The sequence below is a fragment of the Vulpes vulpes genome, chromosome 3, assembly GCF_048418805.1.
Source record: "Vulpes vulpes isolate BD-2025 chromosome 3, VulVul3, whole genome shotgun sequence".
Lineage (NCBI taxonomy): Eukaryota > Metazoa > Chordata > Mammalia > Carnivora > Canidae > Vulpes > Vulpes vulpes.
In genome coordinates, this window is record NC_132782.1 from 96,424,801 (window position 1) to 96,444,778 (window position 19,978).

The following is a 19,978-nucleotide window of genomic DNA, read 5'->3' on the forward strand; positions in this document are numbered from 1 at the left end:
TCCCCAGGTCCTCCCATGTCCCAACTTATTCAGACCTCTGAGAACCCTTCTAGGACATACCACCTCTAATTTGCACCTCGTTATTTCCCATTTCCTTCCTGCATTTATTGTTGTTTATCAAGATACCATCGGAAGTTATCTCACTGATTTGTCTGCTTGTTCTTTGTCTCCCTCCCAGAAGGTAAGCTTGTTGGGAGCTGAGACGTCCTAGATACTACGCATTGCTGTATCCCCATGGGGCTGCTAGGAAGCAAATATTCAGTAAATGTTTGTTGAATGAAAGAATTGAGTGTAGAGTAGGTAACGCAATAAATATCAGTTGTGAGGCACCTGGGTGGCTCAGTGGTTTAGCCTCTGCCTTCAGCTCAGGGCAGGATCCCAGGGTCCTGGAATCGAGTCCTGTATTGGGGCTCCCTGCATGGAGCCTGCTTCTCCCTCTGCCTATGTCTCTGCCTCTTTCTCTGGGTCTCTCATGAATAAATAAATAAAATATTTAAAAATAAATAAATAAATATTGGTTGAATGAATGAATGAGTGATCTTATTTGATCCTTCAAATGACAGGTGTTGTTAGTACCAGCCTATAGGTAATTCATCAGGATCGGAGGTTAAGCAACTTTTCAAAGGTTACAGATAATGCCAGAGGTTCCTGAGGTCTCTGCCATTGAAGAAATAGTGGGTTGCTGGGAGAGAAGGGAAGAGCAAACAACTTTTTTTTTTTCAGACTATGGAATTTTGGGGACTTTGCCATAACTAGAAAGGGCAACTCCTTCACTAATTGGCAAGGATGTGCAATTAGGCTTTAATTGTGGGCTTCTGAAGGGACTATTTTAAAACCACATCTGTGGCAGCTTTTGGTGGGAATCTGACCTTCTGACCTTCAAAAGGAGCAAGTGTGATGATTTGCAAATCAAGGAAGAGCCTCATTATTTTGGGGGACATGCTCTCAGCATGCCCAAATGAGCTAGGGGCTGGGGAATGAGGCAGGTCTTCGAATCTCAGGGACTTCCCTGCTGTTGACTCATAGCAACTGTCAGCTGATCTCTAAAGAGATACATGCCCTGCACTGAAACCAGAAACCCCTTGAGTCATATAGTGAGGGTCTCTGCAGTGCCTTGGCCAATGTGACAGGATGGAAAAGGAATGTGGACTTTGGATTCCCCCATACATTTGGTTTGGAAGACTTTGTAGGTATGGAAAACCCTAACCCTAACAGCCCAATGGGGTCCCCAGCTTTTCATCTGCATTTACAAAAAAAACATAACAATAGAGGATGTATTTGTTTGCTAGTGCTGCCATAACAAAACAGGCTAAGGACTTAAACTGGAGACTTATTTTCTCACAGTTCTAGAGGCTAGAAGTCCAAGGTCAAGGTGTCTCTCCTGAGGCCTCTCTCCTTGACTTGCAGATGGTGACCTTCTTGCTGTGTCCTTACATGGCCGCTCCTCTGTCTGCATGCATACTGGTGTTGGTGTGGCCAAACTTCCTCTTCTTATAACAGCACCAGTTCGGTTGGATTTGGGCCCATTCCAATGGTCTCATTTTAACTTAATTGCCTTTTTAAAGGCCCTATCTCCAAATATAATCATGTCCTGAGATACAAGGGATTGGGACATTGATGTATGAATTTTGGAGGGGACACAATTCAACCCCTAACCAGTGACATTTATTGAGTGATTCTTATGTATTAGCCTCATGCAAATTATTTTATGAACATCACCTCACATGATTTTCCCAACTACCCTATAAAAGTCTATTCTATTATTATAACTCATTTTATAAAACCAAAAAACTGAAACAGGTTAAGGAAATTGTCCAACTTTACATCGTGATAAGCACCTGTGCTCAGAATCAAGCCTGCGTATCTCTTGAGTCTGATGTCTGTTCTCATAAAATCTATGCTAAATTGCTGAATGCTACAGTTCTGGCTTTTCTGTTCTCTGAAGTAGTGTATATCATAGCTATTCTGAAATAGCTATTATATATATTTTTTGGATAGCAAATACTACCTTTTATGTCTCTTATCTGTTTTTTTTTTTTTTTTTTTTTTTTTAGGATTTTATTTATTTATTCATGAGAGACACAGAGAGAGGCAGAGACATAGGCAGAGGGAGAAGCAGGCTCCCTGCAGGGAGCTGGGTGCCAGACTTGATCCCGGGACCCCAGGATCATGACCTGAGCTAAAGGCAGTCGCTCAACCACTGAGCCACCCAGGCATCCCTCTTATCTGTATTCTAAGAATTTTTATCTCTTTATTCTAAAGAAAATAAAGAGATCCTAGGAGATTTTCTTGAGCTTAAGCCACTTATTTATTTTACTGCCACCACAGAAAAGTCTGTTCTTCCTTGCTTCTACTCACATAAAAAATTCACAAATGAGGTTTTCTCTTTTCCAGGTCATTTTCCTATTCATGGTGTTCCTTTTCCATAGTTGTCTATTCTTGCTTTCGTGCAGACAATAAAAAAGGGAACATCAGTTGGGTACCATATGAAGTAAACACAGTTGTGTAGCTATACCTTCTGAGAGGAAGGTATGATAATCTGTTTTAGAAATCACCTCATGTAGGGCTCCTGGGTGGCTCAGTTGGTTAAGCGTATGCCTTTGGCTCAGGTCATGATCCTAGGGTCATCGGACCAAGTCCTGCATTGGGGTCCCTGCTCAGTGGGGAGTCTGCTTCTCCCTCTACCCTTCCTCCCTGCTCATGATCTCTCTCAAATGAATAAATAAAATCTTTCTTTCTTTCTTTCTTTCTTTCTTTCTTTCTTTCTTTCTTTCTTTCTTTCTTCTTTCTTTCTTAAAGAAATCACCTCATGTAAATAAGCAAACAAACAAACAAACAAACAAACAAAGAGCTATCCAGGGGAGCTGCCTGCAATGCCCAAAGCAACCACACCCAATGTTCCGAACAAGGTTGATCAGTGAAGCCATGCTCACTCCACTCTGTTCTCTGCACCATTCTTCAGCCCCCTCATTTAGTCCAATCTCTGATTTCAGTCTCTTGGCATAAGACCAGAAACCCCACCCAATTTGTGAATCTCTAATCTACAGAAAACCTAAAGGGCAGTAGGTTAGGGACACTAGTAAGAAGGAATAGAGTTTGGCAGCATGAAGTTGGCAGAGAAGCTGAACATCAGTCTAAGGTTTAAGCCTCAAGGCTGAGAACGTAAAGCTCTGAATTACCTTGAACTTGAAGCACTGGCTTCAACTGAAACTGTTGACCGCTAACATTTCCATTCCTCTAAATGATCTCACATCCTGCCGGGTCTACCGCAGGGGGCTGGATTGTGCTAGCCTATGTGGAGGGTCTCCCAGCTGAGTTGTGCTATCCTATGTGGAGCTTTTCTTGGCCTTTTCTGGGGTGAAAGAAAGAAAAGAAAAGAAAAGAAAAGAAAAGAAAAGAAAAGAAAAGAAAAGAAAAGAAAAGAAAAGAAAGGAAGAAATAAAGATTTGATTTATTTCTCTGCTGGAGAAGCAGGCTGAGTGAAGGTCTTTGAGCTAAAAGCTCTGACTCTTGCCAGGATCTCTCTTCTCCTGGTCCAGATGTCCTCTGTCAACCAAACTGCCACCCCCCTTCCCCAGGCATTTCCACTGCCTCTGGCTTTCCCCCATCCCTGTGTGCTTGCCTAGATTCTAAAAAGAGATTTATTGCAGCAGCCTCTGGGCACGCATTCAAAAACACCCAAACTACAAGGAAGAGTGTGTCCAAACTCACAATGTACCCATCTACGTAGAGCTGCCCCCAGCTATACTGAGGGGGACTTTTTACAGAAGCCTGAAAGTCAGTGCAGTTATCCTTTGCCAAATCTGAGTAGTTCAGGCCTCAGATTACTTCAGAACACTCAGTGCGATGGGCTCAGAGCAACAGCACTGATGAGCCTTGAGGGTATGCATGGGGGTGATGCTCATACCAGGATGACCCCTACAGCAGCTGTCTCCTCTCCAGGAAGTTAGCGCACCCCGACACTCCTGACATTGCTCATGTTAGCCTTTTGGTTTTCCTTCCAGTCCCCTTCTCTGTGGCCAAAATTTAACAACTCATTCTCAGTCTAAAGTTTAGAAATCATCTGTTCTCATGAAGCTTTCCCCTGGTCTCAGAATTACCTTCTTTCTCATCAGCACTCTGTTAGCATTGTGTAAGGACCTTTCACTCCTACACTCAGTAAATATTTTTCTACCAGTTACCATGTGCCGGTCTTTTGTTAGGCAGAGGAGACACAGTGACAGTGATGAGTGAGGTTTCATGGAACTTTCTTTCTAGGTTATAGAGATAGACCAAAAAACCTCATTACCAAAGTTTTTTTTTTTTTTTTTTTTTTTTTTTTTTATCTCCTGAACTAGGTTGTGAACCGAGTTACCATCACAGCGGTCTTCCTTCTCCTAAACCAAACCCTACATGCCACTGCCTGGGCTCTTCATGCACTCCTTGTTAAGTCATGTAAGGCAGGCATGTCTTGTGCACTGCTCTGCCCCGCATGGCATATAGTACTTAGCATCATGCCTATTGTCATATTCTAAAAAAAAAAAGCCCGGGCAAGTGACATTTAGAAAAATATGAATCCAAAGGGACCCTGTTAGAAACAGATATTTCCTGTTTTCCTTAACCCCTATCTCCCAAACACATTCAAACATACACACAGGGTCTAACTAGGGAAACAGTAATGACTTCTAGTACTTAATACAGAGGAAATTTATACCAGGACTTGGTTATACAAATGTTGGAGAGAACATGGTAAGGTGTGGCTGCACATTTTACTCTTGCATCAAGAATTGGAGTCTCTTTCTTTACCCCTTGAATCTGGGCAGATCCTGACTTTGGGAGGAAGTAATATTGCACAAGTTCCAAACTTGAGACGCAAAAGGCTTTTCCTATTTCCCCTACTCTTTCTTGGAACCAGCTGCCATCCGAATATGCCTGAGCTAGACTGTTGGATGCTGAGAGACACATGAACCCACAACCAACCCAGATGATAGCCAGCCAGCTGCCAGCGTAGAGCCCCCTGCTGACTTGGCAGCTGACTGTAGATGCTTGAGCATGCCTGGCCAAGACCAGCGGAATTGCCCAGCTGATCCCAGTCTAAATTGCTACCTCATGAATTGTGAGCTACACATAAATGGTGGTTGTTTTAAATCATTACATTTGGGATAGTTTGTTTCACAACAAAAGCCAACTGGCACTCCAAGTAACCCAGAGATTAGCAGCAGCAGGGAGCCACTACTGTCTTAGGCTGTGAGGACAAAGGGAGGAGGCAATGTAAAAACTGCAGCCTCCTGTAACCAAAGCACCCAAAAGAAAAGGCATAAGGGCAGGGGTGTCCCATACAGGCAGAGAGGCACAGAGGAGATGCAAGAAAGGCAGTTGATTGAAGCAGAGAGGGAGACAAATACCCTGACTTCTCCCCTCTAACTCCTACCTCCAATCTTCCCACCAGGGCTTGTCAATCAGCTGAGCTCAGCTGGCAGTCAGTGGGGACTAGAGCCTAGAGAAGCAGGCTTTCAGAGTCAGCCTTTGTGCAACTCAGAGCAGAGCGAGAGAAGAGCTTTGATGGGGCTGAGCCCACAGAGGCCCAGGACTGAAACGACACAGCTTCTGGGGGAGAGAAAAGGAAGTGGATTACTGATTGAACTTTCACAGCAGCACAACTGCATTCTCTCATTCACATTTTATTCCCTATTCAGGAATTGAGCCCAAGCTAAAAATGAATTCTAGCTCTTAGAAAACTATGATTGCAGGTGTCTCAGCCTTTGACAGAATATTCGATCAAACTGTATTAGCCTAGTTATAAAGTGTTGTACCCACCTTGGCGCATCAAAAGCATAAACCATCAGAATGCAGCCAGAACGATGCTTATCATCAAGTCAAAAACCACAGAAGTTGTAAAACATCACTTCGATTAGTTTTTAATTCATTCAGCGTTAAAAACTTTCTGTATGCCAACCAAGCACAACGAAGGGTGACATCACAGATATGACACACATATACACTCAGATGATTGCAACAGAGTCCAAATATTGCCACTGAGGTACAGACAAGATGGGGGAGAGGTCATTTAAGCTGCGAATGAGAGGATGAGTAAGAGTTTACTAGGTGGAAAAGAGAAATAGTCACTTTTCAGGAGGAGTATGTGAGGTTTGGGAGAGAAGTTACATGGTGCCATGTTTAGGCAACCATAAGGAGTTAGCACACTGCAGATTGGTATGGTGAAACATTGACTATGGGAAGAATACGAAAAGAGATGAGATCATAGAAGAGGCAGGTGCTAGACCATGGGGACCTTACATGTGACATTGAGAAGTTTGCCCTCTGCAGGCAATTGGGAGACATCAACAATGTTTATTTCATTTTTTTTTTAAGTTGACTCCACACCCAGATTGGAGCCTAATGGGGACTTGAATTTACAATCTTGAGATCAAGACCTGAACTGAGATCAAGAGTTGGTCACCCAACAGACTGAGCCACCCAGGTGCCCCTTATTAGATTTTTAAGAATTAAAATAATACATGTTTATTTTAAAGAGTTCAAAAAATTACAGAAAAATTTAAAAAATGGGACGTCTGAGTGGCTCAGTCAGTTAAGTGCCTGACTCTTGGTTTCAGCTTAGGTCATGATCTCAGGGTCATGGGCCTGAGCCCCATATCTGGCTCTGTGCTCAACAGGAAATCTGCTGGAAATTCTTTCTCCTCGCCTCCCTCTGCCTCTCCCCCCACTCAGGCACCAACACATACACTCTCCTTCTCTAAATGAATAAATAAAATCTTTTTTAAAAAGTTAAAAAAGGATCATGATTTCTGCCTTCTGTATACTGGACGTAGCTGTGGCTTAGTGATCGAGTCTTATGCAGATTTGGTTGGTTTGCTTATTTGATCTGGTGTGGATTACAAAAATGGTATAAAGATGGTACTATTATCATGACTCTGGAAATTGCTTCTTTCCCCTTCACAGTATAGGGACATTTTTCTAGATAAGTTAGATTGTTGAACCTGTTTATTTATTCTACTATTCTCTTATTTTTTTAAAAATTGTTTTATTTATTTATGATAGTCACACACACAGAGAGAGAGAGAGGCAGAGACACAGGCAGAGGGAGAAGCAGGCTCCATGCACCGGGAGCCTGATGTGAGATTCGATCCCGGGTCTCCAGGATCGCTCCCTGGGCCAAAGGCAGGCGCTAAACCGCTGCGCCACCCAGGGATCCCCTACTATTCTCTTATTGATGCACATTCAAGTTGTCTGTTTTTTAGCGGTTACAAAAATATTGTGGTAATGACTCCTTGAGGATGAATCTGTGTATACTGAGGTTCACTTCAACAATAGATTCCCAAATACAGTATATCTATATCAATGGATGTTTGCATTTTTTATTTATTTACTTATTTTAGAGTGGGGAAGATGGGCAGAGGGAGAAGGAGAGAGAGAATCTCAAGCAGCCTCCACACCCAGCATGGAGCCTGATGTGGGACTTGATCTCAAGACCCTCAGATCAAGACCTGAGTCAAAATCAAGAGTCAGCCACTTAACGACTGAGCCACCCAGGTGACCCTTTAATATTTTTTTAAAGATTTTTTTCTTTTGAGTAGTCTCTACATCCAACACGGAACTGGAACTCACAACCCCTGAGATCAAGAGTTGCTCACTCTACTGACTGAACCAGCCAGGTGCCCTGCATTTTTAATCTTTTTTTTTTTAATTTTTAAAAAATTTTTATTTATTATTTGTGATAGTCACACACACAGAGAGAGAGAGGCAGAGACACAGGCGGAGGGAGAAGCAGGCTCCATGCACCGGGAGCCTGACGTGGGATTCGATCCCGGGTCTCCAGGATCACGCCCTGGGCCAAAGGCAGGTGCCAAACCACTGCGCCACCCAGGGATCCCTGCATTTTTAATCTTAATAAATGTATCCAGATTACTTTTTAACAGGTTGTAGCAATTCCTATTTCTCAACATTGTCAGGCAAACCTGGACAGTACCACCCTTTCAATGGTAGATTTTGGCAAATACACTGAGTATAAAAAGGCTGTATTGATTTAATTCGCATTTCCTTGACTTGTACAGACACTGAGCGTCTTACCATATGCTTACTGACAACTTGCCTCTTTCCTTCTGTCAATTCCCTACTCATTTTCCCATTCAGTTGTCTTTTTCTTGTCAACTGGTAGGAGCTCTTTGAGTATCAGTAATTGTTAATCTTTACCCACATGTTTCACAAAGATTCCATTCCCTTCCCAGGTTATTATTTATAATTTTTGTTTTTTTCAGAGAGAGCATGAGAGAATGCCTGCCAGCAGAGGGGGAGGGGCAGAGGGAGAGGAAGAGAGAGAGAGAATCTCAAGCAATCTCTAGCTTGGAGCTTGATGTAGGACTGTATGTATCCCATGACCTTGAGATCAGGACCTGAGCCAAAATCAAGAGTTGAATGCTTAACTGACTGAGCTACCCAAGTGTCCCTATTTGTATTATCTTAAAATAGAAGTTTTTTATTTGAAAGTCATTACATACTGTTAGATGTGAAAATAGTACAGAGTCCCATGTTCTGTTCATCCAGCTCCTCTCAAAATTAGCATCCTATAAAATTATGGTACAATATCAAAACCTCATTTCTCTTTTGATGTAGTATATGGTACTATTTTTATTTCAATCACTTTATTATAAATTTTACCATCTGGTAAGGTAAATCCTACCACTCTCTACTTTTTCATTATTTTTTCTGACTATTCTCAGATTCTTGTTTTTTACATTTGAAATTTAGAACAATTTTAGCCACTTATTCCCCTTGTCTTTCCCCTAACAAGCTCTCTTGAAATTCTGATTGCAACTTACTTAAAGTTATATATTAACTGACAAGTATATATATATATATATATGTATATATGTATATATGTATATATGTATATATATATATATATATATATATATATATATATATTTGTGAAGGATTGGCATTTTAAGGTGTCAGGTTTTCTTACCCAGAAATGTAGTATTTGTTTCCAGCTCTTATATTATGCCCTTCAATAATAGTTTAATGTTCTTCATACAAATCATGTACCTTCTATAAATAATTTTTTCATAGGCATTTAATAGCTTTTATCATTAGTATAAATGATATATTAGTTTTCTACTGCTGCTATAACAACTTACCATAAATTTAGTGGCTTAAAAACCACACAAATTGATTGTCTTATAGTTTAGGAGGTCAGAAATCACAAAATTAGGGTGCTTGGGTGGCTCAGTAGGTTAAATGTCTGCCTTTGGCTTAGGTCATGATCCCAGGGTCCTGGGATTGCTCAGCAGGGAGTCTGCTTCTCCCTCTGCCTTTCCCCATGCTAATACTTTCTCTCTCTCTCTCTCTCTCTCTCTCTCTAATAAATAAATAAAATCTTAAGAATAAAAGAAATAATAAAATCAAGGGCTTCAGTCATCAGGGCTGTGCTCCTTCTGGAGGGTCTAAGAGAGAATCCATTTCCTTGTCTTTTCTTGCTTTAGAGGCCACCTGCATTCCTTGGCTCTTGGCACCTTAGCGCATTCCTACCTCTGTCTTCATTACCACATCTCCTTCTCTTGACTCTGCCTCATTCTTATAAGGGATTGTGATGACTTTATTTTTGTATATTTAACTACTATCACTTACCTTACCAAAGTAATTATTTCAAATAGTTCTTGGTAGAGTTTTTCTGGATTCTCTAAATACATAATTATATTGGGTGAAAACTATGCAGTTTCTGTCTCTTCTTTTTCCAATATTTATATGGAGTATTTAATTAATAAAAATAAGTAACAATTAATGTATTGCATTAGTTAAGGTCTCTAAAATAGTGTTAAGAATGATGATTTTGGCGAAAATGATTTCGGCTTAATGTTGAAGTTACTGCTGGCTTTTGGTAAATAACCTTTATCATTTTGAAAGGATTCCTTTTTATATATGTGTGGATTGATAGGAAATGAGCCCATAAATGCTTTTACCTCCATTGTGGGTTGTGGGGATGGGGTGGCTATATTCTCCTATGTCTGAATGCAAAAGGGGATAGATAGTTTTCTTTCACTCAAACAAATAAAATTAACCCAAATTATACTTCCATTTCAGGTCTCTGGTATCAGCAAGATAGGGCAATCCCCACCAAGGACATTCCACAGGAACCCCGTGTCCACTATTCTTCTTCTCAAGGAGTCATAAAATCTTTGATTTGGTCCAAGAAAGGAAGGCCTACACCCATCTCTCCTCTGGAGCTCTCAGAACAACCATTGACTTCACATACCTAGTTTCCATCAGAACTCTTATTTTGGTGTTTATTTTACTTCAAGGACAGATTGCAAATGGGAAAGTTTGGGGATGTTTACCTAGTTGGCCACCTCCCTAGAACCTCCTTATTCACATCACATGAAGTTTTGAAGCAGAATAATAACATGATCAGATTTCTGCTTTGTAAAGTATTTCTGGAAGAAGCTGAAGTGATTCAAACACTTAAAAGACTATATGATGGGATCCCACTTAAAAGACTCTATATGAACTGTTATGTAAAATATGGTATATCCATACCATGTCTATTAGTTAGTTATCGTTGTGTAATATATTAGCCCAAAGCTTAGCAGCTTAAAACATATACATTTATCATCTTCTAGTGTTTGTAGGTCAGGATTGTAGGCACAGGCTAACCTCATACTCTGCTTTATGATTTCCTAGAAGTTGCAATCAAGATGTAAGCCAGTGCTAGAGTTTTATCAAAAGAGCCAACTGGGGAAGGATACATTCCTAAACGAATTTATATGATCATTGGCAGGATTCAGGTCCTTGGCACCTATTCTTATCTATGTGAGTTTCTCCAACATGGCAACTTACTTCATCAAAGCCAGCAGACGACAGAGTCACCTAGCAAGATGGAAGTCATAATCCCTTATAACATAATCTCAGAAGTGACATTGCTTCGACATTGCCATGTCCTGTTGGACAGAAATACGTTACTCAAAGTGAGGGTATGATTCTGACACCAACTCTTATGTGTGGGTTTTCCAAAACCACCAAGGAATTCCCCATTGCTAGTTGACTGTCCTACCATTCAACTCAATTCAATTCTGACACAATCTACCTGGAGGTAGCATCAGATCCCACAAGTTAAAGGCTCAGTCCTACACCATTGCCCCCAACCTCACACCTTCAGAAAACCAACCACAAGTCCAGCAAGTTACCTATGCTTCTGACTGACTGGCTATAGATCAGAGGTTTCTCACCAATCCCTGCTTGGGTTTGATTAGTTTGCTAGAGTGGCTCATAGAGCTCAGGAACATATTATGTACTCGATCACCAGTTTATTATAAAAGAATGTAACTCGGGAAGAGCCAGATGGAAGAGAAGCACAGGGCAAGGTATGTGGGAAGGAGTAAGGAGCTCCCATGACCTCTCTGGGTGTGTCACCCTCCCAGCACCTCCATGTGTTCACCAATCCAGAAGCTCTCCAGATCCTATCCTTTTGAGTTTTTTTTTTTTTTTTTTTAAGATTTATTTATATATTTCAGAGAGAAAGAGCAAAAGTAGGGGGAGGAGCAGAGGGAGAAGCAGACTCCCCACTGAACAGGGAACTCAATCTGGAGCTTGATCCCAGGACCCTGAGATCATGACCTGAGCTAAAGGCTTAACCGACTCAGCCCCTCCTTTTGAGTTTTTATGGAAGCTTAATTACATTGTCATGACTGATTAAATCATTGGTCGTTGGTGATTAATTCAACTTCCAGCCCCTCTTCCCTCTCAGAAGGCCACAGGTGGAGGGTAAGAGGCTGGGGTTGCAGGGGTAAGATGGAAACTTCTAATCCTCTAATCACATGGTTGGCTCCACTGGGCAACCAGCCCCCATTCTTGAATCCTTTCCCAAAGTCACATCATTAATATAACAAAAGACACCTTGATTACTGTCATCACAGGAAATTCCAAGGATTTTAGGAGCTTTGTGCCAGGAATCAGGACAAAGGCCAAATATATATTTCTTGCTATTAATCACAATGATCACAGAGGGGATTATAGAAAGCTGTGAAACCAGGAAAGGAGTTATCTTAGAGGAAGCCTAACCCACCACAGAATACTATGTAGCAGCCCAAATTAGGTAGTTCTGTATATACCGACATGGAAAATCTCCAAGACATATTGTTAAGTGAAAAAAGGAAGTAGCAAAACCATTTATGGCACCATTCATGTTTAAAAAAAAACACAACATACAAAAAATAGTAAGTTTTTTTTTTCTGTGTAGATATGCATAGAAAATACACAAAACACTCCCGACTGATTACCATGGTTACATCTTGAATTTTTGATTATCTGTATTGTTTGAATTTTTAAAGAATGATAATATATTCATATTTTATGCAGTTAACACTAATTATAACACTAAAGATTAAATAAAACAGACTGTTGTAAGTGTGGAAGAGAGATGACGGTGGCCAGAAGTAATATGGCAGTAATAGATAAAAGAGAGGTATTTTACAGTTTTTGTTTTGTTTTGTTTGTTTGTCTGTTTTAAGGAGGAGGTGTTTAAGAGTGAAAATCAAGAGACCTTAAAGCATCTGATAGAAAGGAAATTGTCTATGATGATTTAAGATTTTGAACTTAGGTGATGGGGTCGATGAAGATCGCCTTCATTTAATTAGGGAACACAGTAGGAACAACAGATTTTGGGGAGAGCTGGGGAAAGTGTGTAAATGTTCAAATTTTTAGTTTCCTTGACAACCTCCTCTAAGCTAAGGCATACAAGGCCACCGATACCTGTACTTTATCTGGGGAGATGATTAAGAGAAAGCTGGAAATGAACCTCTACCCAAATCCTCGACTATCCTACTTGGTTAGCCTTCCCACTCCCTGCAGACATAGATGAAAATTTTCTGGGGTATTATTTATTATTACAATGAGAGTTTTTGCCAAAGACTCCAATTGTCATTGCTTTGTTGAGTTAGGCTGATAGGCCTGTGAGCCTAGAGCATACTATTTGCCTAAATAACCTACTTCAGGACTTCTTTTCCTCTGTCCCATTTTGGATCCCCTTGGTCCTCTACTTAGGAGAGGACCTAACCCACTAGTAACCTGGATCACAGAGAAATAAACCAAGATTGGGATCCATAAATAAGGATCCAAAGAGAAGAGAAAATACCAAGTGAATGCTAGTGCTTCTCACTTCTCTCTTCTTCATATCACCCCACAATAGCCTGGCGCTTGTACTACCCAGGTCTTAGTGCATAGAACTCATCCTTCTGAGATGTGCGTGCATGACTGTGTGTTGGAGGTGGGCCTGTGGTGAAGGTGATGTTTGATGGTACTTAGAATTCAAATACCCTCTTGCATAGTAACTCCTTCAAACTGCGTTAACTCCTTCAAACTGGAGTTAATTTGACAATCAGACCTGGGACAACCAAGGGTGGTATTGTTTTGGTTACCTATCAGAGGAGATAAAAATTCATGACTTCAGTCACTGCAATTTCTCCATGCTGTTTATCTGGACCCAATGAAAAGTGACCATCAGATTTAACGAGAGCCCTTTAAAAATGTATCTTTGGCATTGGCCCCAGAATTTGCTGAAAAAGGTCAGGAAAGAAGTTAATAAATTAAACACAAGACTATATTCTTCATGGGACCTAGGATCCTCTGTGGGTTAATTATCATCTCAGTGGAGTTCAGTTATAGTGTCCAGGCAGACCCTCCAGAGAGTGTTTAATATAATAAACAGGGTCCAAACCATGGAATGCTCATGACATAAAATTCCCTAGACATGCCACTACTCCACATTTTTCACACTACAAATCTTCTATCAACGTAATCCCTTATTCCCACAGAGTAATTAAAGCTCCTATTCTCTTTCCGCTTAAATATGGCCAGCTCTTTCTTCTGCACTCACAGCAGAGTCTCAGCCCAGGTTATACATTAGAATTATCTGTGAGCTTGAAAAAGCCCCATCACCAGGCCCATCCCTAGACTTCGTTGGCCTGGGGCAGGGCCAGGCACTAGGAGATTTAAAGCTCATCAGATGATTCTGATGGACACCCAGGGTCAAGAACTACTCACTTATGGCCTGGATGTGTTCATGGGCTAAACTACAGCTCTTCCAAATGGATTTTCTCCAATTCCAAGTCTCTCTTGGTTCCAACTTTCTAAAATTCTAATCTGATAGAACATTCCATGATGATGGAAATGTTCCTATAGGGACTAGAAAAATGATAAGGCACCTGAGGCAAGTAGGAGGCAAAATTTAAGGAGGCTGTTACTTTCAGAAGCCGACCCTCCACTTGCACCACCCTGGGATTGAATGCTTCCTTAAATTAAAAAAAAAAAAAAATTGTGTGTGTGTGTGTGTGTGTGTATTTTAAATGATTTATTTATTTATTAGAGAGAGCATGCAAGCATGCAGTGAGGAAGGGCAGGGGGAGAAGGAGGGAGAGTCTTTAGTAGACTCTGTGCTGAGCATGGAGCCTGACACAGGGCTCTATCTTACCACCCTGAGATCATGACCTAAGCTGATACCAAGAGTACGATGCCCAACCAACTACACTACATATATACATATATTTATTGTAGTGCCTGGGTGTGTGTGTGTGTGTATGTATATATATATATATATATATATATATATATATACTTAAAAATAAAATCTTTTTATTTATTTTATTCTATTTATTTATTTTAATATTTATTTATTTTTATTTATTTTTATTTTATTTATTTATTTTATATGTAAATCTTACATATATATATATGTAAAAGATTTTGTTTTTAAGTAATCCCTATACGCAGTGGGGGCTCAAACTTACAACACTGAGTGAAGTCATATACTCCACTGGCCGAGCCAGCCAGAAGCCCTGCCTCCTTAAATTTTGAATCTTAGGTGCCTCACCTTAATCTTGGCCCTTGTTCATATGACACATGATTCTCTATGGGGGCCATACTGCCTCCTAGGGGAAAATATTGGTTCCTAGTTGGAGGTGGGGTGGGAAATCCTGCTGGTTTTATGTTTGAAGTACAGGTATACAGATAGTACATATTCAGAGATATAGTACATCTGTGTTATTAAAATTTCATGGGGTAGCAACCAGAGGAAGAAGTATCAGTCTTCTCTTGGGGAAGTAATAGTGAAAAAAAAGGTGGAGAAACGCTGATATAGAACGTTGAGCTTAAATGCCATTGAGCCTGCAAAATGTAGCTAGTGGGACCAAGAAATGGAATTTTAAATTACATTTAATTTTAATTACTTTCAATTTAAATACCTACCTATGGCTGCTGATACACAAGCACAGATGAAGAGGATGGTCTAGACAAATAAGATTATTGCAGTGCCTTCCATGGTCCAAAGCACAGACAGATCCTGGAAATGGATGGGATCTCCCTGGTAGTTCACCATGTAAGCACTGCTCCACTCACTCACACAATCTCTCAGAACCTAACCCTTGTTACTGTTACCAAACCCCATGCTCTGCTGCCTTTTACTCAAAGGCCAGTACTCAAGAGATGAGTTTTGATTGGAAAGGAAGATGAGCTTTATTTATTCAGGAAGCCAGCCACCTGAGGAGAAGGTGGACTATTGTCCAAAGGTCAACTCTGGAATTTCTGTCTGGCCCAGGGAATTTTGAAGGGGTTTAAGGCAGTTAATCAGTAAAGGCAGTACAGTGGCCTGTTAACATTTCTTGATTACGTGCAGACTGGTGTCAGCTGTAGATGTTATCTCGGTGCTCAGATGTTGTGCAAGGGGGCTGGTCTGGTTTCTAAGTGCCTAGGGGTTGTGCAAGTGGATCTAGTTTTTGTTTCCTGCCGTGTGGAAGTGCTTTGTCCTTTCAAGGAAAGAATGCACAATCTGTAGATGTACAAAGAAAGGTTAATCAATCACAAGGCTATTTGCTACAGTTTAAAGGCTACTAGGTTGACTGGAAGTACCAAATTGGGGCAGATGGGAAGTCAGAAAAAAGAAAGATAAAACTCACCAGGGACAAATACACTATAAAAGGATATTGAGGACACTGTCCTAGGGGAAAATAATCTCCCAACCATGTGACCAACCTTGTTGAGGGGTATTTGAAATAGACTCTATACCCTGTCTCATGACCAGCATGCTATGCATTTATGAAATTTAATTTTTCCTTAAAATTTGCTGGCTCTGCTCTTCTCCAAACCCCAATCTTAAACTTGCATCACAAGTTCCCCGGTAGACCTGAACAACTGTTTCCTGCTCTGGAATTCACTGGGCCTCTGCATTCCACCCTAAGGGCCCCTCCCTGTTGTCACAGTTGTCTGAACTGGAGACACTCTCCCCACCCTCCCCACACTTCTCCAGCCTAGAGCTTTTGTGTCCTCAGGAGCCTCTAAAGAACAGTGTGCCCTCCATCTCTGCTTTTCCTTAGCTTTTTTTTTTTTTTTTTAATAACAATAAGCATTGTCATAAATTGATGGTAATTAAACATTCACTATCTCAACAAGTGTTTGTGAGTCTGGAGCTTAGGAGTAGATGAGCTGTGTGATTCTGGCATGGAATCTTCTCATGAGGTCAGCCCAAAGTGTAGTCATCTGAAGGTTTGAGTGGGGGCTGGAGAATCCACTTCCAAGATAACTCCCTCACTCACATGGCTGGTAAGTTGGGGCTGGCTGTTGGTAAAAGCCTTAGCTCTTTGCCACACAGACCTTCACCTAAGGCTCCTTGGGTATTCTTTGACTTTCAAAATCTTCAGAAAGCTTTCTCTATTTTGGGAGTACCAAAAGTATTCTTTCTTGCCCACCATTATTCCTGAAGCAGAACCCAATGCTGCTTCCTCTGGACTGCTTCCTACATTTTTTCAAGTGAACTTGGTTGTGTAGAATGGTTCCTTTCTCTTTTATCAGGGTAGGGCTAACACTGTTTGTAGATGCAGGTGTCTTCTTCCTTTTTCTTCCTGCATTCCTATCATTTCTGTCTTGACTATAAATATAAAACCTGTTTGTCAAGCTGACTCTGTTCATCCTCAAATTTCTGATATTCTCCTTTCAAATTCTGACCATTTATCTCCAAAATACCAAAGTCTGAAGCCATTTTATTTCTTCATAGATGCTCTTTTTTAAAAAGATGTATTTATTTATTCATAAGAGACAAGAGAGGCAGAGACATAGACAGAGGGAGAAGCAGACTCCCCACAGGGAACTTGATGTGGGATTTGATCATCCCAGACCCTAGGATCACAACCTGAGCCAAAGGCAGCATTCAACCGCTGAGCCAGCCTGGATCCCTCTTCATAGATGCTCTTAAGAAAACCTGGATTATAGAACAAATGGCTTTTTAAGTTCCTAAAAATCTCTTGGGTATGCAATAATTTTATTGAGTTGTCCTTCTACTTTACCTTAAGAAAACAACACATACCTTATAGAGTGAGATCCCCTTTCTTCCTTTTCTTCTTTCTTTTTCTTTAAAGATTTTATTTATTTATTTGAGAGAGTACACGAGTAGGAAGGAGGGACAGAGGGAGAGGGAGAAACAGACTCCCCACTGAGCAGAAAGCCCAATGTAGGACTCTATCCCAGGAATCTGGGATCATGACCTGAGCTGAAGGCAGATGCTTAACTAACTGAGTTGCCCCTGCCACTTCTTCCTTTACTGTGCATAGATGTTTGAACCCAGTCTTGGGGCCCCTAACCCCATGGCCATTCTCTAGGCTTGGGAATGGCCAGCCCTGGGTGAGAAATACAATGAGAAGAATATGGTTATTGAATACCACAGCATTTACCAACCCCAAATCTGCATGCTGGCTCCCATTGTTTTTTTTTTAAGTATTTTAATTAATTAATTAATTAGACACAGAGAGAGAGAGAGAGAGAGAGCACAAGCAAGGGTAGCAGCAGAGGGAGGGGGGAGAAGCAGGACCCTGGGATCAAGACCTGAGCTGAGGGCAAACACCTAACTGACTAAGCCACCCAGATCCCCCTGCCCTTTTATTTTTCTTTAAGAGATTTTATTTCAAATCTTTTTTTTTTTTAAGATTTTATTTATTTATTCATGAGAGAGAGGCAGAGACACAGGCAAAGTGAGAAGCAGGCTCCCTGTAAGAAGCCCGGTGTGGGACTCGATTCCGGATTCTGGGATCACTTCCTGAGCTGAAGGCAGATACCCAACCTCTGAGCCACCCAGGAGTCCCTAAGAGATTTTATTTCAAAATAATCTCTGCACCCAACGTGAGGGTCAAACTTATAGCCTGAAGTGGAGAGTCAAACGCTGTAGCGATTGAGCCAGCCAAGAGCCCCTCCCAGCCTGCTTTAAAGTGAATCTACCTTGGTCCTGTAAGTGAGTGAGATCTGGGTGCCTCCCAATGTATGACTGAGTTCCTTTTCAGTGCTGGATCTGTCATGGGGTGTGCTGCTGCCTGCTTGTACCAGCTCACAAGAGGAAATGGTTAAATCTTCAGGATTTTTGCAAGGCTGGCTGTTACAGCCTTTATTAAAAACTAAATGATATTAAATTAAAATTAAAATTTATAAATATAAATAAAATAAATTTATATACAGTTAAATTATCTAAACTTATGATTAACTGAATTATATATATGTATTTTCAAAGATTTTATTCATTTATTTTAGAGAGAGAGAGAGAGTATGAGCAGGGAGGGGTAGAAGGGGAGGGAGAAAAAATCTGAAGGAGGCCCCAGGCTCAGCATGGAGCCCCATGTATGATTTGATCCCATGACCCATGTGATCATGACCTGAGCTGAAATCAAAAGCCAGATACGTAACTGACTGAGCCACCCAGTCACCCCTAACTGAATTATATTTCATTTATTTGTTTTTAAAGATTTTATATATTTATTTTGGAGAAAGAGAGAGAGCACGGGAGCAGTTGGAGGGAGGAACAGAGGGAGAAGGAGAGAGAATACCACAAGCATACTCTGCCCTAATTGCAGAGCAGACGTTGGGCTTGATCTCCCAACCGTGAGATCATGATCTGAGCCGAAATCAGGAGTCGGATGCTCAACCGATTGAGCCACCCAGGAACCCCTGAATTATATTTTAAAAGAAAATAAATAGGGATCCCTGGGTGGCGCAGCGGTTTGGCGCCTGCCTTTGGCCCAGGGCGCGATCCTGGAGACCCGGGATCGAATCCCACATCGGGCTCCTGGTGCATGGAGCCTGCTTCTCCCTCTGCCTATGTCTCTGCCTCTCTCTCTCTCTCTGTGACTATCATAAATAAATAAAGATTTAAAAAAAATGTTTAAAAAAAAAAAGAAAATAAATAGGTTTGAAACATGGTGGACGACATGGACCAGCAACAAACTACCAACACTGTAGAAGAGTCCCTGGATCTCATCAGGCTCAGCCTGGATGAGCAAATTTATGTGAAAATGAGAAATGACAGAGAGCTTTGAGGCAGATTACATGCTTATGATCAGCATTTAAATATGGTATTGGGAGATGGGGAAGAAGCTGTGACTACTATAGAAATTGATGAGGAAACATGAAGAGATATATAAATCAACAAAATGGAATAATCCAATGCTTTTGGTCCCGGGTGATGGTGTTGTACTAGTTGCCAATCCATTAAGAGTTGGCTGAAACAAAGAATTTATCGTGTATGGAATATAGGAGATGTAGTATGATTGCCTCTTTAAATGTAGAAGACATTCAAAAGAGAACCCTGTGTAAATTTCAATATTATGAAATGACCAAGGATTCTTCTGAAATGAGTTAATTTGCAGATAACTCAAAAATTCTGAAGCTAAAGGGCATTTTAATTTTTTTCCAATCCTTCCAATAAATGTGATCACAGAAAAAGGTAATAAATACTCAAAATTTACTGCTCCCAGGGATCTCTGGGTGGCTCAGCAGTTTAGTGCCTGCCTTCAGCCCAGGACGTGATCCTGGAGTCCTGGGATCGAGTCCCACATCAAGCTCCCTGCATGGAGCCTGCTTCTCCCTCTGCCTGTATCTCTGCTTCTCTCTGTCTGTGTCCTTCATGAATCAATAAGTAAAATCTTTAAAAAAAAAAAAAAGAAAAAAAAACAACTTACTG

The 19,978-nt window shown here is 40.9% G+C and overlaps 1 pseudogene; it reads left to right on the forward strand.

Annotated features, from left to right (window-relative positions):
• Window positions 1-19,214: 19,214 nt before the first annotated feature.
• LOC112908285 (U6 snRNA-associated Sm-like protein LSm3 pseudogene) lies at window positions 19,215-19,548 on the forward strand (annotated as a pseudogene).
• Window positions 19,549-19,978: the final 430 nt, after the last annotated feature.